Below are 25,586 nucleotides of genomic sequence, written 5' to 3'. Positions count from 1 at the left end.
TCATTCTGTTTGGCATGTTTTGTCTAAAACTTTTTGAACTGACTTTTTTTAAGTGTCACAAAAACAATCATATTTCCTTATCAGTTGTACTATTTTAATAGTGAGCTCTGATCAGATCTTTCACATTGGAAAATTATAAAAAACACAACCATGGCTATTTTACATTTTCTGTCATTTATTTTTTTGAGTTTTACTCTGATGCTTCCCAAAGAGCCTTTGTAAATCAGCTACTGGTTGAGTGCTTTGTCTTCAACAAAAAGAGGACTGTCCTAGAGACCCATGGAAGCGGACCATGCCAAGTACTCCTGGGTACAGACTTTTGATGGCATTGCTTCAATAACTATGTGATCATACCAGTGGACTGAGTCAAGAGTTCTAGACGTCTAGTCAAGAAAGCAGATGTGTTCTTGAGACTACTAACCCCAGATCAAGTGGAGCAAGAATGAATTACAAAGCACCAAATGAACTGAGTAAACTGGGTGGACACGGGCTTTGCTTGCAACAGTGCTGATGCTTTAATGCTCTGTTTTCTGGATGTAAGGCACCACTCTCTCTTTTCTCTCAAGCTATCTATCACTCGTAACAATTTAGTAGACTGTGCTCTTGTAAGGCAGAAATGAAACAGTGATCTTTTCTGCGCCGACTCACCCTGCAAAATTTAAGGAACTCTTAGTTAAGTTAAATTAACTGAGTTAAATTAAATCCTAGAATCCTTAGAGGATTCCTGTTTTCGTGGCACTCTAGTTATTTACATGGATTCAGTAAGAGTCTGTCCACCTTGTTAATAGGACGGAATTAGAAACACGGGTGATGCAATCAAGGCTGGCGTTGCATACAGTGTCATAGTTGAGAAGGATGCTCGTTTCATCAGCTGTGACCAGACACTTTTCAGGAGTTAAGGTGGACTTTCTGGGGCCAGTGCTTATAAAGTCCCTCTTGGGAAAACTGGCCTGGTAACCGGCTTTATAGGGTTCCCAGCCTTAGAGGTGAGCAAGGAAGGTACTTCCTGGCAGGCTCAGGAATCTTAGGGTATTTTGGGGACCTCAGGAAGAGAGGACTTCCCACTGAGTCACTAGGTACTGCAGGTGAAAACTGATGGTGAAGTTTGGGCTCAGCTTCCTATCCTCAAGGGGCTTTGAAAAGTCCAGTCTGAGGTTCTTTGTGAAAGCGTCCAGCAAAGCAAATAGAAGGCCTATGTGGAGACTTGTCCTTCTTGCTGCATGTATGTGAACAACCAGGCCATGTCTCGTGAGACCAGCCTTGCTTTGTGATCAAGAATCATCTTTCTTTGAGCTTGTCTTGATCCAGAGGGGAAAAGGGACTGTAAGAGCATTTTGTGTTTCAGTGGGAAACTAAGCCTGCTGTTCTGGATTATCAGATTCTGACCCTATTCGTTGTCTTGGCGCTCTTTTGCACCTCCGTAAATCGCAGGTAACTGGTCGCTATGCAAACTTTGTCTGTCTGATAGACACTAATTAGCTTCCTTTCCTACTGTGGATAAACTAGTGTTTATACCTACTTATAAATGGGATTTGGATCTGTTACTTCACAGAGATTGACAACCCTTACCAAATTTTCAATTCTTCCAGTTTCCTTCAATATATGACTACCTTTCAAACTAACCTGTCCAACTTTTCTCCCTTCCTCTGTACTTCGAGTCACGGAGAACTAAAACACGATTGCCCAGATCCTTATTAGGACTCTAGGTTGCCTTGTAACTGGTCTTTCCCCCCAGGTTCTAAAGAAACACTGCAGCAGTCCTTGCACGGACCAGACTTGTCCCCGGACAAGCTGCTGTCTGAGTCACTAAGAAAGTCTGCTGACATGCTCAGGTCGTGCACGCCCTCATCAGGGAGGTAACGCAGACTCTGGGCACCATAACGAAGGGCAGAATACAACTCGGGGAGCAGTGCCACATCATCACACCACTTCATCCACTGATCTCCTGAATTTCACTGGACTAGATAGTCTCAGGTTTCAACCGCTGGCTCTTTACTTTAATACATTCCTTTATATTAACATTTATCTTTTTTTATTTTAGGCATCCCATTAAAGGACACATCCCATTGCCTACACACCAAACAGATGGGAAACTAACCTTCTACTAGGGATATTACTGAGAAAATGCTGACCCTGAGGTCTGTTTCACTCAGCCTTCTCCTATTTGAGTTATTCCTTTTCTCTGAATTGTTCGTGGAGTATCTCTCTGAGCCCACCTTGAACAAGGAGAGGGACTGAGAAGGCTGATGAAACTGTGTGCTTCGCACGAGTTTAGGCTGCTTTGCTGAAGACCACTGGGTCCCAACTCCAGCTGCACTTAGCTTGTTTGCTTCACCTGAGACCTGGAATCCCAAGTCCACGTGCCTGAGTACAAACCAACTTTCCTGCCTCAACTTTTCTATTAGTCCAGCATTTGATGCAATTCATTACGTTCCAAGGCCCCTCCCGCACGCCAGCTGTTAGCATGACATCATTCTTGTGCTTTCCATGGACACCTATCCCAGGGTCTTCTGCTTACAGAAGCTTCGCTCCCACTCCCCTTGCCTGAAACTGTTCTGGCTTGGGCTTTGAGCATCTCTCTGCAATAGTCTCATTCAATAATATCTTTCCTTACTCAGGTCCAGACTTGACTTTTTTTTTTTCCCTTGACAATTTCCTTGGCCAAAGGTATTTAGGATTTGATTTCTGGAAGGTAAAATATAAAAAGCAGTCAAGTTTGAACACTTGATTAAATAGAATCGTGGATTACTAAGAAACAATAGTTGGTTATCTAGTTAACCAAAACGACAATATAAATTTTAAAGTAGACATAGGAGGTATGTGACTATAAAGAACTTCAGTTCTTTTTAAGTGAAAAGTCTTTGTTCTCTCAAATAATTAAAGATATGACAAAATCAACAAGCATAGGAATTATTCTAATAAGACCCTGAATAATTATTTTCTGGGCAGATTATTCTCAAGGTAGAGAAAAGTATTTTATAAGCTCTTATTAAGAGAACACCAGTAATCCAAGAAAAAAAAAATGTCATTTGAATAGAGAGAAAACCAAATGCTAGTTTTGAAACAGCATATTTGGTACTAACACTCTGACTAAAAATCTTATAAATAAACTCATAAACCTCAGCCAGCTTTGACTATAAGAAGTAAAATTCCCTTCCCGTGAACCATCTGCAACTTTCTCCATCCAGACAAGTTTTATCATACATTTATCTCTCTCTCTCTCTCTTATTTTGTAATGAGTCATTTTACTTTGGAACAAAGCTTCTCTTGTTTTCCTTAACAAAATACTTCCTGCACACTTTGCATGCAAACTTGTTCCTCTCTGCTGCTCTCACTCCTAATAGAACCTCATTCACATATATTGATTCTAAGTTTTCACTACAGTCACTTCTATTGCATAGAGAAGACTAGGAAGTGGTGTTAGAGAAGAGGTATTCCCAGGGCATGTGTTAAAATGGCGAGGCAGAACTTATTAGAGCTACTGCAGTAAAGGAGAGAGGCTTCACTATAGCCCCAAGTCCCATTCTATGCAGCACCAACAACTGGAGAACTGCAGCCAAGGAGCCAAGTGAGGGGGTGAGTGTAAAAAATTATTGAGAGGAACTTGGTTAGATACCAAAGTAGGGGGATTCTTGCTAAACTGGCGTAACAAGATTCTTACTAAAAGCAGGCCAAGGACTTAGATATCCAAGGCAGGGGATGGGGAGCTCGACCAGATATCAAGGATGATCAGATATAAAGAGGGGTGGTTGTCAATTAACTAGCTTAGGCTTCTTTGCTAAAATGGGGTTCAGCAGGCCAAGGCCGAGGTCTCTTCTAGAAGAAGGTTCACAGGAGCCTGACTAAGGTCTGGTCAAGGAAGGAGTGTCTGTTAGTAAATAACTGTAAACTGCCTTTCATATACCAGTATTTTCTAGCAGACTAGCCGAGCTTTTAAATATTCATTTCATAACTTTTTATAGCCATGAACATCCCTTATAGTATAGCATTTCTAGGTGGCAAAAATGAACATGTCCATTAACAGACCCAAATATATAGCCTCTCTGTATTATATAAAAATAGGCAAAAAGTACATAAAAGTGAAACTGTATTTAGCAATTAATTCTTCAGTATTTTATCCTACTTAGATATGATCTAGGTATCTAATGATTCATGAATTAGCTCAATTTAGCATCAGTCCAAGGTTTTAAGTTACCCAATGATTTTGGAAACTGTCTTCAAGCTGACATTCTACAAAACATAATTACTTTTGAAATAAAGTTAGTCCAAATAATGACTTAATTTGACTAAATACAAATTTATGTTTTTTATAATCTTAAAATATAGTAACTGAAATTATAGCATATTAAATCAGCAAACCTTCACAAGTTGAGGAGAAACATGCCCGAGTAAAATAAAAATGTACGTTTGTACTACACTTAATGCTGACAACTCAGAAGATAAAGCTGTTCTTATTAAACCAACAATATTAAATTAGTCTCATTTGCCAAATTTACCTAAATTATGTAAACTTGAATTCTTAGAACATTTGAGTTACTGCCTATAAGAAAGTATTTTGAGCACATTGAAAGTATTCAAAATTTAATTTTTTCAATATTTGAGAATTTTTAGGAATAGTCCCATTTGTATAAGACCTTAGTTAGCTCTAAGTCAATTAGAGTAGAGCTCTTTTTTAAAATTTTGTAATCTAACTTAGTAATACCGTCTAGAGGTAGGAAAATATTACATACCTATAGACACATAAACATACAACTAGATCTAGAAAACATGGCTTTGATTCCAAAATCTCAGTCCGTACATCAGGGGTAAACCCAGAAATATGAAACTCACTTTCATATAAAAAGAGTTCTTTCCCTCCTAATGGGTACAAATTCATAATGGATTTGAGTTCAAAATGGAGAAAAATGGATAAACAAGCAGGAAAGAGTAATGAACTCAATTTTCCGTCATCTTTCATTCAATAGAGATAAAATATCTATAAACTATTTAAATCATTTACAGAGATAGCCAAATGGTCTAACCTTAAAAAAAAAATTCCATCACTGGAAATCAACTAAAGTACTCAGAAAGAATCTAAATCAAATTCTTACCATGCTTCCAAGAGACAAGAGTTTGGAACATATAGGACCAGGATCAGGACTCACCTTTAGATCCCTAGGTTTCCAGCCAGAAATGGAGCACAAAAGGCTCTAAATGGCCTTATTACCTGGCTGGGGTAAATGAGAATCTGAAGACAAGGTCCAATCCTGAGTCATGGCACCAAACTGTCTAAGACAAAAACCAGATAAGTTATGAAACTAATATGACAGAGACTGTCACAAGCAGTATCAATCCCAGTCTAAATGTCTTCAGAGCACCTCAGCTTTTATACACGTTTTCAAATGAGGTGGTTTACACTGTGGTTTTGCAAGCTGCAGACATAAATTTTAGGCTTCAAAACAGGAAATGGCTGTTTTTCCCAAATATGGCAAACTTCTGAGAGCACAGAGTTTTAATCTCTGTTAATCAACCATGAGATAAAGAACAGGAAGCTGAAGTTCTGTTTTGCCTTGTCAGCAGATTCAGAACAAAAGAGAGAGTTTGCTGGGTTGTGTCACACGTGATCAAAGATCTTATAGCAAAGAGTTTCAAGAAGAAGAAACAACAAAGGGAATGAAATTTCTAGTCACACCTGAAGCTAGGCTCCCATGTCTCCTTCCTCAGCCCAGCGCCCCCTTCTGTATGCAGTGCACTTACTTTCTGTGCCCCCCCCACCACACACACACACACACACACACACACACACACACACATCTCTTTACATGGAGCTTCTCTTCCCCTCTTAACACTTCTACCCACATCTCTCCATTTCCATTGATGCCTGCCCAATCGCTGTATCATCTGATCCCTTCAAGGCCACTACCTCCTGAATGGTCTCCTGCCTTCCAGTCTTTTCTACTATAATTCGGTTTCCATGGAGCAGCCAAAGCAAACTAAAGTGAAAATCTGATTTTTTTACTAATCTGTTAAAAAATTTCAATCTCTCCCTGTTAACCCTTTCAAAATGGTCTATACTGCATAGCAGAACATTCAAGCCCTTCCCGTTCTGATTCCCCTCCTTTCTTTTGCCAGCCCTGAGCAGACTTTACACTCCAGCTCCATTGAACACTTGTAGTTCCTGAACACCCCATGCTCTCCTCCATGTCTAGACGCTTGCTTGTGTTTTCCCTTCTGCCTCCAGTGCCTCTCTCTATCTAGCTAAGCCCTTAAAGCCCATACACATGAAGTTTAGATGACACTTACTCTGGGTTCATCCCTGGGCCCACTTGTTCTTTCCACTTTCCCGAATCTGAATGGACTGGAATTCCTCCATCCCATACTCTCTTCTTTCTTAGCTCTTACCATGCCATTTGGAAAATTCCTCCTTCTTTGCCTGTTTCTGCAAATAAACCAGAAACTCCCTGCAAGTTGAGACCATGTGTTCTCTATTGCTTTTTCATAGTAAGGGGAGGTGGGGGTTCTGGTAGTGTGTGGGCATCAGTGCCCAGAAGGCAGTGCCTGTTACACCACAGTCATGACTGAACACTTGTGACATTAGTAAGTGGGCGAACTTACCCTGTGCCTTTACAGTTACACAACCTAGTGGGATGATACGACACAACTCACAATTGTGTTGTGGAAACAAAAAAAGCTTATAGAAAGCTAAAGACTATATGAGGTCGAATATGAACTAGAGTGATTTATTTTTTAAAAACCATGTCGCATTTCACAAAATCTAATGAACGTTAGCACCCACCAACCAGCCACCTTAGGGGTCTGGATATACACTTCTTTGGCAGTTGCGTATCCACACTCAAAAAAACAGGAAGGAATTCCTCCCTAGATCCTGATTCCAGAGACGGTATCTGAGCAAGTTGCATGCTTGTAAATCTGTTTCATTGCTTTTTAGTTAACCAACACGACTATCCTCCTGGCTTTCATGACTATGGGATGCATTCTCCAGAATCAAATTTACAATTACAACGATCTTGGCACCACACAGCGCCCTGTGCATAAACAAGACTTGACAAATACTTGCGGAATCAGTGACTCGCAGAATAGCTTCCCACCACTTCGGGAATGATTGCGATTTCCCTAGTTTCCTTGATTTTCTTCTGCTGAAACATTCCGCTTGCCATACCACTCATGATTATTCAGACCAGAGTCAAAAGGAAAAAAATCTGTCTCCTGACTAACCGTATTCATCAACATGAGTTACGGTGGCTGCAACATTTTGCAGACTACTGTGCTCTGACCGTGCCAAGCAGCAGCACAGGTAAATTGCCTTTTAAAGAAACTGCATCTCGGTGGAGAACATTCTTGGGAATATGAAAGTGGTGAGCTTCAAGCTGTCTGTCTTCATTTGGGTTCCCTCAGAGGCAGATCCTGATCCAAAGGTTTATTGCAAAGAGACTTGGAGTAAGATCCCAGGAGACACCAGTAGGGGGTTGGAGAATGGGGACTAGCATCAAGCCAGAGCCAAGGGAACGCCCTTGTGGGAGACTGGGTCTCAGCCTCCCTGGGGCAGTGTAACGCACAGTTCAGAGACCACTGAAGAACTGAGAAATCTGAGCTGTTCCAAGCACTAATTCCCTTTAGATGAGAACTGCTCTGAGGGTATAAATTCCCCAGCATTTACAGCCCACCTGACATCAGGCCAAGCATGTCAGCTTGCCAGAGGAAGCTCTTAGAAAACCACAAGTTCTTGTAGCATTAAGTAGTTTCCGGAACCACCAAGTCCGCAGGAGACACGGGTGGGGAACACGGGCAGCGTCTCTAACCTACACTTTGTGTAGTCAAGTTCTGAACTGCAAGATGCATTCAGAGAACTTAGACTCCATCATGTTTCAGCTGAGCCAAGGCAACTGCACCAATAATTGGCTGTCTCGGTCAATACACCGCAAAAACGAATTATGAATTTCTTGAGCTTCAAAAAATGTCTGCAATGCATCATGCAATAGCCAGATTCCTAATCTCTTCTCCAGATTTTCATTCATTCCCTTTGTACCTAAGTGAGATTAGTTCCCTCAAGCAAATGGAACATGCTTATCCTCTCCTTGAAAACTTGATTCCATCCACCGTTTCAGAAGCAGACCCTGCATTGAGGAGTCCAGGGCAAGGGATGGGTTGAGAAAGTGCTCCCCCCAAGAAACCAGGAAGGAAGGAAAGAAAGTAGAGGAAGGGGGAGGAGGAAGCCAAGTAAGGGTAGGAGGTCCATGCAGCCCCCGTCTTCAGCCTGAAGCTGCAGAGAGTTCTGCAATATAAATTACACTCTGGAGGGGTTATTGTCTTCAGACAAAGGAGGAGAGCTCTTGCATTCCTCCAGTCACCCAGGATTAGCAACAGGCTGCTCTGAGGGGGTGTGAGCCCCCAGGGTCCAGGCACAGTCCTCTGTGGCAAACAGGAAGAGGTGGGAAGCTGGTAAAAGGGATCCGACGTGCTCTACGCGGGGCACATTAAGTTCACTCCTCTGTCAGATTCTTCCATTTTCTGGACAGTCACAATCTCTGGGAGAAATTTATGAGAGGAAAGTTAGTGGAATAAGCTGATCTCCTGTGAGACCTTTGGAGCTCAGACCACAGGTGGTACCCACTCCCTCCCTTCCCTATCACTCTTTTAGATTCCCCCTTGAGCTCTGGTGGGTACTTCCTGCCCTCATCTCTGAGGAGTCTGGGCCTCCAGTCGCCATGTTTTATGAGGCCGTAGCAAAGGAGTACTAAGTGATGCCCCAGTGGGTCTCCTGAGTGCCAGACATATCCCTGTCTGCTCCCTTTACACAGCAGCAACCCCTGCTTATGCCCCAGGAGCTCGCCCCTTTCACACCTCTCCTGACGCTGTAGTCCTGCTGAGTTTCAGCCCAAGATCTCACCTCTTCCATGAAGCCCTCCAGATGCTTGCAGACCTCAGAGCTTTCTTCTTCACCTGACTCACAGAACTTACTGCTATGCCTCTCCTCTGGGCTGCATCACATTCTACGCTGTGATTCCTCGTTAGGGGATTTTTACTGACTTTGGACAGTGTCATTGGGTTGAGGTCTGAGCGCATGTCTTGTCTTTCCAGGGGGAACCTGGCCAGTGCTCACTGGTACCTCCAGTGCCTCGCACAGACTCTGTGCAACCCCAGGGCTTAGTGAACACAGGTTGGATCTGCAGCTGAACAGCTTACAAAAAGGTGCCTCTGCACCCTAGGCCTGGAGCACGATCTTCTCATCAGGAAGCTTGCTTCCCCCCCGGTTCCCTAATTCACTTGGCTTTCAATGACACTCCCTGTCACTTAGTTCACAATGATCTTTCAAACAAGAACAACAACAACATAAAAGATAGCTTTGATCAATTTAACTTTTTCACATTTTGAAACTGGCCTAAACCCTTACAAGCATAAGGAGCCATAAATTTCCCCCACCCAGAGAAATTTTCTCTTTTGGGGCATTGTTTCAACCTTGAAGTTGACAAACCTAGTTTGTTTGGGGTTAGTGAGTATTTGTGAAGAAGGCATAGAAGACATTTTCAGTAATCACCTAAAAAGTCAGTTTAACTTACAGTGAACGCGTTTTTGGTGCCAGGAATTGTCCTAGGTAGTTTGTACGGACTGGATTGTCCAGAAATCTTTTTGTTGTTGCTGTTGTTCTCGTCTCCTTTCTGAAGCTCTTATGTTGGACTGTTCTGAAGCATGGCATACAGCCTCTGTGGAGCTTAAAGAGAAAGGCGAAAACCCAAGTCATTTCATTTTCCAATTAATTACTTCTTCTGGGAAGGCTTTGCCTTATAATGGTAGTATTTCCCTCTATATGGTTCTTATTTCTGATTGTTTCTGTCTTGTATACTCTACCCAGAAACCAAAAAAATGTATACAAAAATAGAACCAATCTCGACGCTGTGACTGCAAGTATGTAATCTACTCTCCACGAGCAGTACTGGAATGAAATAAAATATTTATATGACTATTAATAAAAGGCAAGATATATTGAATGCTTGCTGTGAGCCAGGCATTCTGTAAAACACTTTTTACACACCATCTCATTCAGTACTCATAACAAGTGCCAGCAATGGGCACCGTTATTAGCTCTGTTTTATAGATAACACAAACTAAGGCTCAGAGAGGCTGAGTCACTTCCCAAAGTAACACAGCTAGTAAGGATAGAGGCTGAGATAAGACTGTAGAGGGAAAGAGCCCTAGTTCTCTACTTGGAGATGGCTCTCGGAGCTAGCTTGCTAGCCAAGAGATCAAAAGTCAATGACAAACTCTTTGCGTCTCTGTTTCTTCACTTACTGACTCTAACCACTGACACCCACACTGTCTATTCACATTGGTCCACCCATCCGTTTGTCTGTCTTAGAACCCTTTATTCTCATTGTTTTATATTTTGTTTATAAGAGTTACTGGTGGCTCTCAAAGAGCAGAAAATTTATCATACCCACCTTCATGCTCATAGCTCCCAGGCCACTATTCCATACACTTAAATGTATTAACTCATTTAATCCTTAAAACACCATAAGGAAGCGGTTTATTATTATTATTATCATTATTGCCACTTATTTCACACTTAAGAAGGATACTGGACCCCAAAAACAATTGTATAAATAATGTCAGATGATCTGAATCTAGGTTGTCTGGCTCCAGAATCCGTACTTTTAAGGACTATGGTATCCAAGAGAGGAATTTGCTTTTCTTTTTAAATCCATGTCTAGTTCAGAGTAGGTTTTTAAATCGTTTCTATCTCCCCTTTCTCGTGAGTCTTTTACTCCTGTTTTTACTCTGTGATCTGTACTTAGTTTTGTGTAATCAGAGATGTGATTTTCACTGCGCTCTGTTTTTAAACATCCAAATACTAAATTTCATATATGCACTAATAGTACTTTCTCATTGATCTTTCTTAGGAGAAATATTGAAAGAAAAACGTCTTCCTCTAATTTTCAAGTTTTATTGCCTTAATTGTGAGGGGTAGCAAAGTTTGGCCACTCCAAAATATGCCATCTTGGCACATGGATTATTTCAGACTGAAGGCAATTAAGAATGAGCAGACACAAAAATGCTCTCTGCTCTCCTCCTATTTGCCTAAAAGCAAGACATAAATTTACCAAAGTGTCTCCTTCCCCTTCTCCACCAGAAAGGACAAAAGCTAATCACCAGAGACAATTTCAGTCCCTCGTCCAGCCTGGAGGCACAGGAGAAATCTACATACCAGACTGGTAACTAGACTTTATCTACCCTTAGTTTCCCTTGTTGTTTTCACACAGTTTGTTGCCCGTGGAGACCCAAAGTCCTTTTCCTTTGTCTTGTCACTTCCCAAAAAATGTCTTTCCTTGCTAACACCAGGCTCTAAATAAAACTTTGAGTCACTTGTCCCGGAGTTTCTCCAATGCATACATAAGATAAACATGTTAATAAAACTTGTTTGTTTTTCTCCAGTTGATCTGCCTTTGTTACAGAGCCCTGATGTGGGGCTGTGAGCTGGCTAAGGATCAGGAAAAAATTCTTGAGCAGTTTCTGGTGCAAAACAGTGCTTTTATTACAGCACGAGGACAGAACCCCTGGGCAGAAAGAGCTGCACTGGGATTATGAGGAGTCACTAATTATATACTGTTTTAGTCAGTGGGGGTTAGGGATAGCATTAAATCTCTAAGGAATTTAGAAGCAAGGTTTCCAGGACCTTGAGGGGCTAGCTACTGTTAAGATAAGGTTATTTACTACCATCTAGTAAAACGTTAGTCATGAGACCCTTCAGATGTATATCAGTGGGCCATATGTTTGAAGGATGATTGCTAACATAGATGGGGCTGGAGGGATATTTACAGTTACCAGAGCGAAGTAACACTAACCAGAGCAAACTCTAGTGGTAAAACATTAAAGGAAGTCCTTGGGGTAGCTGTAGGAGTGTTGTAACCTGTATGCCTCAAGAATCTGGCCTTGGGACTATAAACCACAGAAAAGTCTGGTCTTTGTTCCTTTTTCTCCCATCCAGCCCTAGCTGAAAACTTAGAAGGGTAGAAAGAAAAATATGTTTTTCCTCCCCTACAAATTCAAGGTCATAATCTTAACACAGTTCCAGGAGGAATGTAAGTAACATAAAAGATACAAGAATATGAACGACTATAGATTTTGCCTCTTTGATTATGAGAAATCCAGGGTTTAGATAAAACTCAACAGAAATCTAAGATAAACAAAACACTCACCATGAGCATTAGGTCCCAGATACGCTCATTTTGGCCTAGCAGGCCATGTAATACCTAGGACTGAAAAAGATTGTCAACTCCTTAAAAAGATAAAAGTAATAAATAGTTCAAGAATAAAACTAAGTGAGAGATCATCTTAAAAAATAAGCACTCTTGGGGCGCCTGGGTGGCTCAGTCAGTTAAGCGTCAGCTTTCAGCTCAGGTCATGATCCCAGGGTCCTCGGATCGGGTCCTGAGATCGGGTCTTCGGATCAGGTCCTGCATCGGGTTCCCTGCTCAGCGGGGAGCCTGCTTCTCCCTCTGTCTCAGCCTCTTCCCTTTGCTCTCTCTTTCCCTCTCTCTTTCTCAAATAAATAAATCTTTAAAAAAAAAAAAGCACTCTTAGTTTTTTTTTAAAGGAAGTGGCAAAGTGTCTGAAGAAAACTAGTCGATTAGTCATTTCCTTGTGAAATCTTGAGGTAGAACCAGAGAGTATCCAAGAGAACTTCTGACAATCGAAACCGCCCCCAAAGTGTTCTATCAAGAAACAAAGGAGTCCGGGCTTAAAGAGAAACAGATTCGTGACTTTAATCATTCACTAAAGAAACTGCACTAGGAAATATGAAAGGAACATTCACCAGCCACCAAGTGACTACTTCCTCACAAATTTTTAACACATTGCAGTTCACTGTTAGAGGCATTACCAAAATCATATGTGCATACCTTCTACCCAATTGTTTTGGGATCCACTAGGAAGAGAGGCCCTTGTGGCCACAAGCTAAACAGATTCAGAATGGAATGAAGTGGATACAATGCAGAATGGAATAGAATAGAGTAGAACAAAACAAAATTCAAGCGTACAGCTTGAAACTACAGAAGCAATAATATACAAGGTAAAAGATGATAGATGATAGATAGATACATGATAGATAGATACATGATAGATAGATGATAGATAGATACATGATAGATAGATACATGATAGATAGATGATAGATAGATAAAGAAATGTGGTGAGATTTCAATACATGTGTGTTTAAAAAGGTTAATCACCACATTCTCTCAGGATGTTGAACTTCGCAAAGTGATCTCCGAGGCTCTCCACAAACCAGAGCAAGGCTGCAAACCGTTTCTCACGCATCTGTGAGGAGACAAGTGCAGATATTGAGAGTACGTCTGGCGGAGACATTTCATGCCTGGTGAGTTTAATTATGCCTTTTAAGTTTTCGAGTCATTCATTTTTATGATATTTTATAAAAGAATCAGGCTGTGATGGATTAGAAACTTAAAAAATAAAACTGTCCCTTTTCCACCGGTAGCCTGAGAAGCATGGAATAAAGTTACGTTTGGTCAAGGGGTCGCTGTGGATTCCTCCCCTCTCTGTGGCTGTACAAATCCCCACTGTCACCTTTCCTCGAATTGTGAGTTGTCACTGTTCCCTTGCGCTGTAGGAGAAATGAGAGGAGGTGGGCAAGCTGAGGGGAAGGGGAACGTGGCCTTCCTGCCCAGCAGCTACAAGCTAGAACTGTGATAAACGAGGGGCACCCTCAGAATTCCGGGGGGCAGGCCGAGTTCCGTAGTTTGTCCATTTATACTAATGGTGCTGATACTATTTTTCTCACCGCTCCACACAGTTTTTCAAAACGTTGTCCTGGACTTCATTCAACCAGTGACAGACGCCACAAGAGAACCTCTCCCTTTAACGTCGAGGCTGACGGGCAGTGACTGTATGGGGACCCTTTCTGGCTTTGGGGGGTGAAAGCGGCCTCTATGATTCGGCCCTTGTTGGTGGCATTCGTCAGGGAGGAGCTCTGCTGTCTGTGGAGGGCAGAGAGGACTCTCGGCCACGCACGGGTGTACCAGACTTGCTCAGGAGTGTGAAGAGCTAAGTGAGGTTTTCTGCCAAAGCAGAGCCATAAGTCTCAAGCTTACAACCCCCCCCCCATATATCCTGCTCTGCTCCACACCACAGAAAGTACAAAAGGTACTTTCTCAGATATGTTGACTTTTATGTCAGATTTTCTGAGAAGACGCAAGGGTTAACTCTCCAAGTCACGTCTCAGAGAATTGGTGACAGTGCACTGGCCTGAAGGGCCTGAGCCTGCCCCCCATCCCATAGCCCTACTGCTCGTTCCACTTGTTGCAGGACACGTAGGACCTCGAACACATCGAGTCTCTGCTAATTGTCAAATGTCAGCACCATTTCACTTCTAGATTGGCCCTCCTTCTGGTAGCAAATAAAGCCTTTTCTTTTCTCGCCTCTATATTCTTCACTGCTGGGCAGTTCTTTCTGCAGAATTCTGTTATGCACACGCCGTCTGTGAGCTGGAATGTTGAGTTCATGCTGCAGAAGACACTGACGTTGAAAAGGACCTGGGAATAGAAGGGATGCTCGTGTGTCCTCCAGGTGGGAGCTAGAACAGGAAGAGTTCAAATGATCACTGGCTGAGCCCCACCTGCCAGTGATCTGTAGCCCCCTGGTCCGTGGGGACGTGGGGACAGTTGGAAGCCCCCCAAGGGCACTTGCAGACACTTTAGTTAAAATCAACACAGTTTAGGCCAGAAGGTTCCCTCAGAGACTACAGAAGTGGTTTCTCAGAGAGTAGAGAAGTTGTATGATAATTTAAAAACAGAAAAAAAAAATAGGAGAGAAAATAGAGTTCTAAAAACCCATTAATAATTTAAAATAGAAGGAAAATGAGATGAGGTAGAGTTATCTTTCAAGTGAGTTTAAAAGATGAAGGAAGAGTGTAAAGCGTCTATTGCACATAATATAAACAAGTGAAAAGAAAACTCTGGGAACAGGAACAGTAAACTTGTAGGGTAAAAGAGAAAATCCAAAATGTGTCTGATATATACCTTTTACTGTGAACATCCTTGTGGTTTCTGTTAAAAAGAGCCTCTTTTAAATGTCAAAATAAAACACAACTAATTGCAGCCTATATAGAGGAGGAAAAATCCCTCCTCCTGTCCTTCAAACTCTTCCAGCTGGACTAAAAATTAAATTGACATGAGATAGATTAATGGGAGGAAAAGAAACCCAAAGTTTTATTATGTGCCCATGGAGATCCATTATTGAAATTGAGACCTAAAGAAATGACCAAGACAGGCAATTTTTATGCTTTTTAAACAAACACGATAAATCTGTAAGGAATTGATAGGGCAAAGAAAACTTAATTTGGGGAGCTTTAATTAGTGAGGAATTATAAACAGAATTTGGGCTGGGGTAGTAAATTAATAAAAAGTAACAAAAGTTGTTTATACAGCCTTCTCCGCTCTAAATTTCCCGTCTCTGGTGATAAGGATGTCTCTTTACCTCCTGGTTCAGAGAGGATACCTTTCATGGGAGATTTATTTCCTGCTTTTGGGGGGACAAAGTGTGGGGCAGAGTGTCCTTCCTACACGAGCTGACTCATGAGTAAGTTTAATGCAAAATAATCAATGTAACAAAGTGGCACATTTTGGGGTGGCCTGCCCTTGGCTCATATACCCACAAAGATATGTTTAATGTAACAAAATGAAGACATACATTCAAAATATAGGTGATAGTACCAGAAGGGCAATTAACCAGCAAAATGGAGTAAGTCATGTTATTACTACCGGTAAATAACATAAAAACTTACCCTCAAATATGTATTAATTATTTAATATTTTAATATTATTTACTTATGTAAATACTTAAAAGCCACAAAAAGTGGGAAGGAAGATGACAACACAAAATCATGAATAATAAAAAAATAAAAAGTAAAAAACAATGAAACCATGAATAAAACAATGAAAAGATAAAATTTATATGATAATGTGATAGCAATATTAATAGTGCTTTAGAAAAAAATTATAGAGTTTATATATCTAAATTTAGCCATTGCATAAAAAACTGAAAAATGAAACAATAAAATTTGGAATAAAATATGATAAATCTAGTAATTTACTTGTATCTGTGTAAGATCTATGATTTTACTGTATCTACGGTGATTTAATTCTGTGTCTGACTCCCTTAGTGATTGAGACCTTCATGGGGATGGGTGGTAGGCTATGTTCAGGATCTGGTTTCCCACATAACAAATGCTTGGTAAATGTTTTTAAATGAATAAAAAGGGGAAGAAAAAGATTTTTAAGACATAGAACAAAATCGAGAGATTTAAAACAACATAAAATGTTTACAGCAACTTAAAAACAAAAGCACCGAAGTCTGACACATTTACTGGACAATGTTTCCACACATCTGAAAAAAAAAGAGAGAGAGAAAAGGAATATAAGAATGAATGATTATTTTGGAGGAGATCATATGCGCCGGACCTCATGCTCAGACACTACATTTTAGAAGAGGTGTGAGAGTCAAAACAGAAGACACTGAAATAGCAATGTTTGTGGCTGAGATAATTGCATAACTAGAAAACAAGAGAAAAATAAACCCAAAGACAAGCTAAGCTCTTTTTGCTGTAGCATCGAAGGAAACCCCAAGCTTTACAGTTAAACTTTAAGCACTAGTGATAGCTAGAATGTACAAGAAAGAGAGCCCATTGTTGGCAGCAAAAACTGAGTACATAGGAAGGAATGTTTTAAGAAATAGATGTTCATCTGACACACACACACACCACCCTAAATGCACAAGAACACACACATCTACGAAGAGGGAAAGTCTCGCCAAGGTTGAAAAGACTTTTTTAAAAACCTGTATTATTCTAAGTATCAGTCCATTTCAGTGAGATTAGGTCTGAGTCATATCATCCCCTCGCTACACCCCCTCCTAACTTCACCACCAGATCAATGACCCTAAAACAAAAATTTATGATGCATCCACTAGCTCAAAACTTCCTCATCCACCAGACTCCAGCTCTCCCATAGCACAGAAAAAGTTCAGAATCCAAAGTCATGAACAATGACCCCATTTATTCTTGAGGTATCTCCACTTACTTTTTTCAATTCATAATTATTTTTTTATTTTTTTTAAAGATTTTATTGATTTATTTTAGACAGAGAGCATGAACATGTGAGCAGGGGCAGGGGCAGAGGGGGAGGGAGAGAATCTCAAGCAGATACCGCCCCGAGTGCAGACCAAGGCACAGGGCTCAATCCCATGACCCCAAGACCATGACCTGAGCTGAAATCAAGAGTCAGAAGCTTAACTGAGCCACCCGGCACCCCTTTCTGATGTTTTTTAAGTTGTAGAACATTCAGAATGAAATTTACTCTTTTTTAGGTGTGCAATACGGTATTGTTAACAGTAGGCACAGCGTGCAGCAGATGTCTAGAACTTAACTCATCTCACGTAATGGAAACTCGATGCCCATTAAATAGCAACTCCCCATGTCCTTCTCCCAGCCGCTGGAGGCCACAAGTCTTCTATAAGTTCGACTATTTTAGGTTCTTCCTGAAAGTGGAATCATACAGTGTTTGTCCTTCTGTGACAGGCTTACCTCACTTAGAATACTGTCCTCCGCATTCATCCGTGGCGTCACCCTTCGTTTTCATATTCATTTTCTGACTTCTATATTGTTGCCTATTAACTGATCTCCAATGCCCATGCCACAGGCTCCCCACCCTTGCATTTTTCTATTCACATACCTTCATTAAGCTTTTCCAGATTTTTCCAAGTTAGGCAACCTGTCCCTTCATCATACAATATATGCCACCAGTTACTGAAATCTTACACTTCATTAGGACATTTTTTGAAGATTCATATTTATTTATTTGAGAGAGAGAGCACAAGCCAGGGGGAGGGGCAGAGGAAGAGGGAGAAGCGGACTCCCCAATGAGCAGGGAGCCCAACTCAGGGCTTGATTCCAGGACCCCGAGATCATGACCTGAACTGAAGGCAGACGCTTAACCAACTGAGCCACCCAGGCGCCCCCATTAGGACATTTTTTATGGGCTTCACTTGTACTGCAATGTACCAGTCTGTGTGTTTCTGTCTAGATTTCCAATTAGGTTAAATATGTATCCCATCCAACATTTATATCCTTCATAGTATTTAGCAGAGTGTCTTACACATAGTAATTATGCAGTAAATATTGTTTAATCGATCTGATGGTTGTAAACTCAAGGGAACATTTAACTTACCTTAATATCCCCAAGTCTAAGACCTACTTGACATATAATAAATGCTCAATAACTATTGTGTTGTGTACGGGGAGAAACAGAGAGAAAGTGAGATCATTTGCTGAGACTGCGTTGTTGAATATAGAGGTCAATTCTCAGTTCTCTCCTTACTTGACTTAGCAGCAGCATTGACCCAGCTGCTGGCTCCTTCCTACCTACTTGACATATAATAAATGCTCAATAACTATTGTGTTGTGTACGGGGAGAAACAGAGAGAAAGTGAGATCATTTGCTGAGACTGCGTTGTTGAATATAGAGGTCAATTCTCAGTTCTCTCCTTACTTGACTTAGCAGCAGCATTGACCCAGCTGCTGGCTCCTTCCTAGTGGAAACACTTCCTTTGCCAGACTTGAGGACCCCCACTTTCTTGGCTTTCCTCTTATGTCACTGCATGCTCCTTCTCAGCCTGATTGTCTGTCCCTGTGTTGTCCCAGCCCCTTGACCTTGCAATGCATCAGGGCTCAGTCCCTTCTCTTCTCCTCTCTTCTCTCCTTTCTCTTCTCTTCTCTTCCTCTTCTCTTCTCTTCTCTTCTCTTCTCTTCTCTTCTCTTCTCTTCTCTCTCTTCTCTTCTCTCTCTTCTCTTCTCTTCTTCTCTTCTCTCTTCTCTTCTCTTCTCTTCTCTTCTCTTCTCTTCTCTCTCTTCTCTCTTTCTCCTCTCCTCTCCTCTCCTCTTCCCTTCTCTTCTTTTCTCAGCACTCACTCCCTACGTGATCTCATTAGTTCCTGGCTCCAAAGCTCATGTGCTGAGAACTCCCATATGTACAACTCCAGCCCTGATACCTTCACTATGTGCTGAGAACTCCCATATGTGCTGAGAACTCCCATATGTACAACTCCAGCCCTGATACCTTCACTAACTCCAAACCTACAATGTCCTACTGCCTACTGCCTATGGGGACATCCAACCCATGATCCAGATGGAATATGTCCTGAGCTGAGCTCTCAATCTTCCTCCCTATGCCCGCTCTTCCAGTAGTGCTCCTCATCTTGATTAAGAACAGGAACATTGTTCTTCCAGTATCACAGGCATTCTTGACACTTTCATTCTCTCACATCCTAATCCATCAGGAAACACTTTTGTGTTCTACCTCCAAAATATGCACAGATGCCAACAACTTCCTACCTCCCATCCCTCCACCAGCCTGATCTGAGGCGCCATCTTTGCTTGCCCTGATTGTTACAACAGTGACTGTGGTTAATTCCCCACACAGCAGCCAGGGAGATCCTTTCAGAATGTTACTCAGATCATGTAACCATGCTCTCACAACTGTGTGCCAGCCCTCCACTTAGCTCAGAGCAAAACTCAAAAGTTTTTATGAGGCAATACCCAACTGGACTTCCCATATACCTTTCCACCTTCATCTCCCTGTGGACTAATCTCCCTGTGGCCCACTTCCCTCTCCCTACAATGTCCTCCTTCCTATTTATCTCTGTCATCTATTTTCCCATAACAAACTACCCCCAAATTAAGTAGCTTAATACAGTTTATTTTCTCCTGGTTGCTCTGTAAGTTGATTGACTTCAGCTGGACATTTTTGCTTAAGGTTTCTCATGGGGTTGCAGACCACTGTCAACCAGGTCTGAAGGGATCTACTGGCTCAAAGAGCTGGGCGCCCAAGATGACTCATTCTCATGACTCACAGTTGGCGCTTGGGTTTTAGCTGAGCTGCAGACCAGGCGGCCTCCCTATGGCCTCTCTGTGCACCTCTGCCGTCTCATAGTGTGACACCAGGGGAGTCTGTGTTCTGGGAGACAGTGTCCCAAGAGCAAGTGCACCAGAAACCAGAAAGTGGATGTTTCCCACCAGTTAAGAAAGGGCCACACCTAGAAATAGACACAGTGACACTTCTGCTATATTCCAGTGGTGTCGGCAATCACAGAGCCTGGCAGGATTTCAGGACAAGGAGAAATAAATTCTCCCTGTTCATGGGAATGTGGCAAGATTGCATTGCAAAAAAATAAAACAAAACAAAAACAAACAAACAAAACGTGGGATGTGAGAGATGGTGGAGGCAATCTTTGGAAAATATAATCCGTTGTGCTATTTTTCAAACAGAGTAGCTGTACTCCCACCTCAATACCTTGCATTAGCCTTCCCTCCACCAGAAATGCTCTTCTCTCAATATCAGCTCTTGGTTCCCTCATTGCTCTGAAGCCTTTGCCTCTTCACTTACTTCAACTCTGACAATATGCCAATAAGCCCACCCTTGACCACCTTATTTGACATTATACATAAATGTTCTTCCCTATGACCAAGTGCACACAATTGCCCATGGCATAGCCATTGAACTTTACTTGACCAAACAAACTTCAGTCAACCTCCTCTCCTCCACACGGGCCCCTAAACATTGGCTTGTCCTCAAGTTTAGGCAAACATTAAACCACTACAGTGCAGAACTTCCGCCCTTAAACAGCTCATTCTGAGAATCTGCTAACCATAAAAAAAATTGTCACTGTGAAAATACCCCAAAGATGTGGCCTACCTACCCCATCCACTTGCTCTACTCCCCTACAGACGTCCTGCTAGTTGTTCCCACCCCACCCTATAAAAGAAAAGCCTTTTATTTTTGTTTAATTTTTGAGATACTTGCGGATTTCTGGGATCAGAGCATTCTGCCTGTTGGAACAGTATTTTTAAATAAAGTCTCTCTTTATCTAAGTCTGTATTGACTTTGATTTGACACTCAGCATTCCCAAGCTTTTATACCCTGCACCATTTTTTCATATCACTTCTTCCCTTCTAATATACTATATATTTATCTATTTATTGTGTTTATTGCCTCTCCTCCTCTATTAGAATATAAACTGTATGACAGCGGGTGTTTTTCTATTTTGGCTACTAAATTTCCATCACCCTGTACCAACCGTTGCAGGTGCTCAAAACGCATTTGTCAATTTTGCGGATAAACTCTCACCCGTGATGTGATGCATATCCATCTAGTGCATAAAGATACAGAATAAAGAAATATTTGCTACTAATCTTCTAGGATCTTATTCTCCACCCCCAGATAATTGAATCTCTGATATGTTCCTTGAGCCAGCTTCTCATTTCAATCATGTGGTTCCTGTAAAACTCTTATTAGTGTGGTCATATTTTTCTTAGTCTCCCCTAAGTTTTTTCTCTGTTCTGGAATTTAGCTCAGAAACTGGAGCCTGGTTTTGTATGCGAGTCATTTTCTCTGATGCCTTTAGCCACTGGATTTTCCATCATTTCCTTTCGGCATACCCCTGCTAACTTAGGTTAACATGTTCTGTTACATGTTCTCCGATACTGGTCTGGATGGTCTTTCTTCTTGTCCAGCTGGTCTGTTCACCCAAGCTTGCCCAGCCTTACTGGGCAGGTACAAGGCTGTTTCTGACACCCCCTAGTCCACATCCTGCCTGAGTGATTTAAGTCCCTCATAGACACTTCCTGAGGCAAAAAAAAAAAAAAAAAGAAAGAAAGAAAGAAAGAAAGAAACATCTTTCCTTCGTGATCATGCATAAGGTAATATTTATGGAGTGAACTTTTATCAAAAAGATCTCAGGGTACAATGATTTTATGTTCCAAATTATTCCTCCACTCCTAGGTTCTAGACAGAGTGAGAAAGAAGGAGAAAAAATGATCATATGATCATAATGAGTTTCAGTTCGTGATCACATAATTCATCTTGTTATTACACACTGCTGCTCCTTTAAATAAAGTACCAGGGCCTGATTAAAATGAATGAGATACCAATGCCTCAGAACTTCATCCAAGCATTGCTAAGCAGTTGGTTTGTCTTATCTAATATATAAAATGTATCATTAGACTAAAACAGTAATTCTCAACTGGGGACAGTTTTGTCTCCCAGAGGATATTTGCTAATGTCTTTGAGACAGTTTTGCTTGTTGCTGCTGACTTGTGGTGAGGGCAGGGCATCGAGGAGGGCAAAGCCCAAGGTGCTGCTAAACGTCCTGCAGTGCACAGGACTCCTCTCCTCAACAGAGAATCATCTGGCCAATATGCCAGCAGTGCCGAGGTCAAGAAACTGAGCTAAGGGTCGCCTGGGTGGCTCCGTTGGTTAAGTGCCCGCCTCTTGATTTCGGCTCAGGTCATGATTTCAGGGTCCTGCGATCAAGCCCCGCATCGGGCTCTGCGATGGGTGTGGAACCTGTTTAAGATTCTCTTTCTCGGGGCGCCTGGGTGGCTCAGTCTTTAAGCATCTGCCTTCGGCTCAGGGCGTGATCCCCGCGTTCTGGGATCAAGCCCTGCATAAGGCTCCTCCGCTGGGAACCTGCTTCTTCCTCTCCCACTCCCCCTGCTTGTGTTCCCTCTCTCGCTGGCTGTCTCTCTCTCTGTCAAATAAATAAATAAAATCTTTAAAAAAAAAAAAAAGATTGTCTTTCTCCTTCTCCCTCTGTCCCTCTTCCCCTCTAAAAAAATAAATAAAATTTAAAAACCTGAGTTTAAAATATCAAAACTAATGGTGCAGGCATGAGGACTAATGAACAGAGAATGAAAGAGGCCAAAAGTCCAAATACATTCTCATCTCTACACAAAATCATTACATATTATAAAAATGTTTCACTCATTTAGTAAAGTATTCAATAAATGTGAGTGGATTAATTGGCTAATGGATTGCAAGGGATAGTGTTAAAACCTTATTTTACACAAAAAGAGATTCCATTTTTTAATAAACGGAAGTAAAAGAAAAATATGTAAGGTGAATAGTTATTTAGCCTTGGGATTGACAAGCTATTTCTGAAAGTGACATTTATTCTATCCACCCTTCAGGGTCAAGTTTGAGTTCCTGGACCATGTTTCTGGGAAGTGGCAAGAGGGAGGAAATAAATTTCTATTGCCCAACAATGTAAGTTTCAGCGCTGGGGAGCCTGGTTTATGCCTGCAGATAAGCAAGGGGCCTGATTAAACAGGATTTTGTCAAAGGAGCTTAAGTTTCACTTCTCAGTCCATGCTTTCACACAAGGATAAAGAGTGTTCCCAAAAAGATATGGATGCTGGAGACTTAAGTCCTGGCTGCAGGGTTCAGTTTCCTTCTAGAGAACATAGCCATCCAGAAATGCTCCCATTTCTTCCCCTGCTCATGATTGCATAATTCCATTTTAGCCCTTGTGCCTGTTCTGTTTACCCCCTTGAAAACCAGATGGGTTGGCTCACCTCCATTGGTGAAAATAAAATCAATGGCTACAGTGTCATTTTCCAAGAGAAAGGGGGATGTATAAAAATGAGAGTAAAAGGACACAATTAGAACGTGACACCTCCAGCTAAAGACAAGGACAACTTTTCTTTAATATGGCTGCAAGCCTTCCTCTTTGATGTTTCTTCTCTAAGTTCCCCATATTACTGTTCCTGTGGGCATAGCTAGAGAAAGATGCTTTGGTCTGGTCTCAAACCAATAACATGCAGAACGGTAGCTGCATCTATTTTCTTCCACGGGGCCACGTAAATCCAATGACAGTTTTGGGTGTGTTTGGAGATGTTCTTCCTGGTCATTGTTCCTCATTCACTTACGATCTGGGCAGAGAAGTCCATGTTGGCCAATACCCTTGTTCAGAATCAGAATGGGGGGTGCCTGCATCACAAGTGAGGAGGCAATAACAGAGTGGAAGCTCGGGGTCTAGAAAGCAGAGGAGGTTCCTTACAGAGAAAAAGAAAGCAGAGCACAAGGGTGGTGAGTTATGTGTTACATAAGGAGACACCGTATTGCATTTCAAAGAACAAAGCCCTTTCCAAACCTTTGCATATAAACACAATCATGGGGTTTAATCACGGAGATTTTTTAGGCTACATTAGTTATACGCATGCAGTGTTCTTAGAAAAGATTGCTCAGCCCATTCCAGTTCTCAGTTTGTCCACATTGCCTACCCCAACCTTATGCTTCACAAAATTTCCTGTATGTTTTACATTTCAAAAATTTGGAATTGTCATTTAATTTTGCAGGTAGCTGCACCTGGGTTTTCCACCATATACCTTGAGCAACTTGAAGGCAGGAAGTTTGCTTCTCTCCTGTTCTCCAGAGTATAAAGCACCGTACTTTTCCCCAAAATTGTGGCACTTGTGATTTTAAACTATAACCGTTTAATGAAGCCACACAAAGGAGTGGAAGATAGAATAATATCTCATCTACCCAGAATTCACTGCTCTAGAGATCTCATCTTTTTGAAGCAAAAGAAAGAACCATAAGAAAAAAGAAAAGCTGTTTCAAATATCCAAAATGGATGTTATTAAGTTCATTTGTACCATCCTAAATGAGAATAGCATAACTAAAGGGAAAATCCTGAGATTGTTACAACTGGGAATTATTTTAACAATGTGACCCAGGAATTGGTATAGGGTAAATAACCTTTGACCCAGTGAAACAGGTTTTTTTTTTTTTTCAGATCGCATGAAATTGGATTATTTTTTTCTTTTCATTAAAAGCCAACCAGCCTCTAGAACGCTCTCCTGGCGGTACAGAGGAGACACTATTCCCAGATAACAAGGAGTTTTAGCACTGTGATTTTGCCAAAAAAGAAGGAAAAAGAAACCCAAAACCTTATTTTTCGACATTTTCATGGATGTGTGCAGTACACAGCAGGAACAAGAATGGCTAAGAAATGCAATAAACGAAGATTCTGTNGAGTTTTAGCACTGTGATTTTGCCGAATATACTCTGGAGGGGAAAAAGAAACCCAAAACCTTATTTTTCGGCATTTTCATGGATGTGTGCAGTACACAGCAGGAACAAGAATGGCTAAGAAATGCAATAAACGAAGATTCTGTTCATAATGAGTATACTCCAGGGAATTACAGACAAAGCACCTTAAAAATTCTCTGGAGCTTGATTTTCTTTTTTTTAAATTTTATTTATTTGAGAGAGTGAGAGAGGGAGAGAGAGAGCATGAGCAGGGGGAAGGGGTAGAAGGAGAAGGACTTGGGGGACTCGATCCTAGGACCCTGGGATCTTGACCTGAGCCAAAGGCAGACACTTCACCAACTGAGCCGGCCAGGCCCCCTGGAGCTAGATTTTCAATACAGGTATAAAGGCATGGTTTTTATGAAACAGAATTATCTGGCACAGCTGGCAGAGACAAGTGTAAAACACAGGAAAAAGTCAGGAAAACAGAAAGAATCGTGCATGAATCAGTATGAACGTGCAGGCAGGAGCAGAGAGCGGTATTATCTGGAAGGAGTTACCGAAGGACTCCAAGGACACGCCAGCACCTGAGTGAGGAGACGGGAGGGGCCAACCAGTTATGTCATCTGCGCCGTGAGATGGTAGCGTTGTGCTGAAGTAAAGCATAGCTGGTCTTCTGCATTAAATTAGTCATTCTTAACTAGGTTATTATGT

At 41.5% G+C, this 25,586-nt stretch overlaps 3 long non-coding RNA genes across 5 annotated transcripts in view; 1 reads left to right on the top strand and 2 right to left on the bottom strand.

Annotated features, from left to right (window-relative positions):
* Window positions 1-5,742, bottom strand: part of LOC117803813 — a 28,055-nt gene extending 22,313 nt beyond the window's left edge. For both annotated transcript variants that reach the window (XR_004627906.1, XR_004627907.1), the window contains exon 1: window positions 5,145-5,742. This is a non-coding gene — a long non-coding RNA (uncharacterized LOC117803813). The remainder of the gene's footprint in view (window positions 1-5,144) is intronic.
* Window positions 2,062-24,860, top strand: LOC109489865. 2 transcript variants are annotated; one of them, XR_004627910.1, is made up of 7 exons: window positions 2,062-2,138; window positions 11,126-11,207; window positions 13,237-13,369; window positions 13,490-13,591; window positions 13,805-14,577; window positions 23,030-23,105; window positions 24,197-24,860. It is a non-coding gene; the product is annotated as an uncharacterized LOC109489865 (long non-coding RNA). The 2 variants fall into 2 exon arrangements; XR_004627909.1 differs by lacking the exons at window positions 23,030-23,105; window positions 24,197-24,860 and having other exon boundaries at window positions 13,805-17,907.
* On the bottom strand, window positions 6,699-12,524 carry LOC105238302. Its single transcript, XR_002143014.2, has 3 exons — window positions 12,192-12,524; window positions 9,558-9,709; window positions 6,699-8,525 (listed from the first exon to the last, which is right to left on the bottom strand). It is a non-coding gene; the product is annotated as an uncharacterized LOC105238302 (long non-coding RNA).
* Window positions 24,861-25,586: the final 726 nt, after the last annotated feature.

Source organism: Ailuropoda melanoleuca, chromosome 9, assembly GCF_002007445.2.
Source record: "Ailuropoda melanoleuca isolate Jingjing chromosome 9, ASM200744v2, whole genome shotgun sequence".
Classification (NCBI taxonomy): domain Eukaryota; kingdom Metazoa; phylum Chordata; class Mammalia; order Carnivora; family Ursidae; genus Ailuropoda; species Ailuropoda melanoleuca.
Note: the sequence above shows the minus strand (reverse complement) of the source record. Positions and strands in the feature narration are given on the sequence as shown.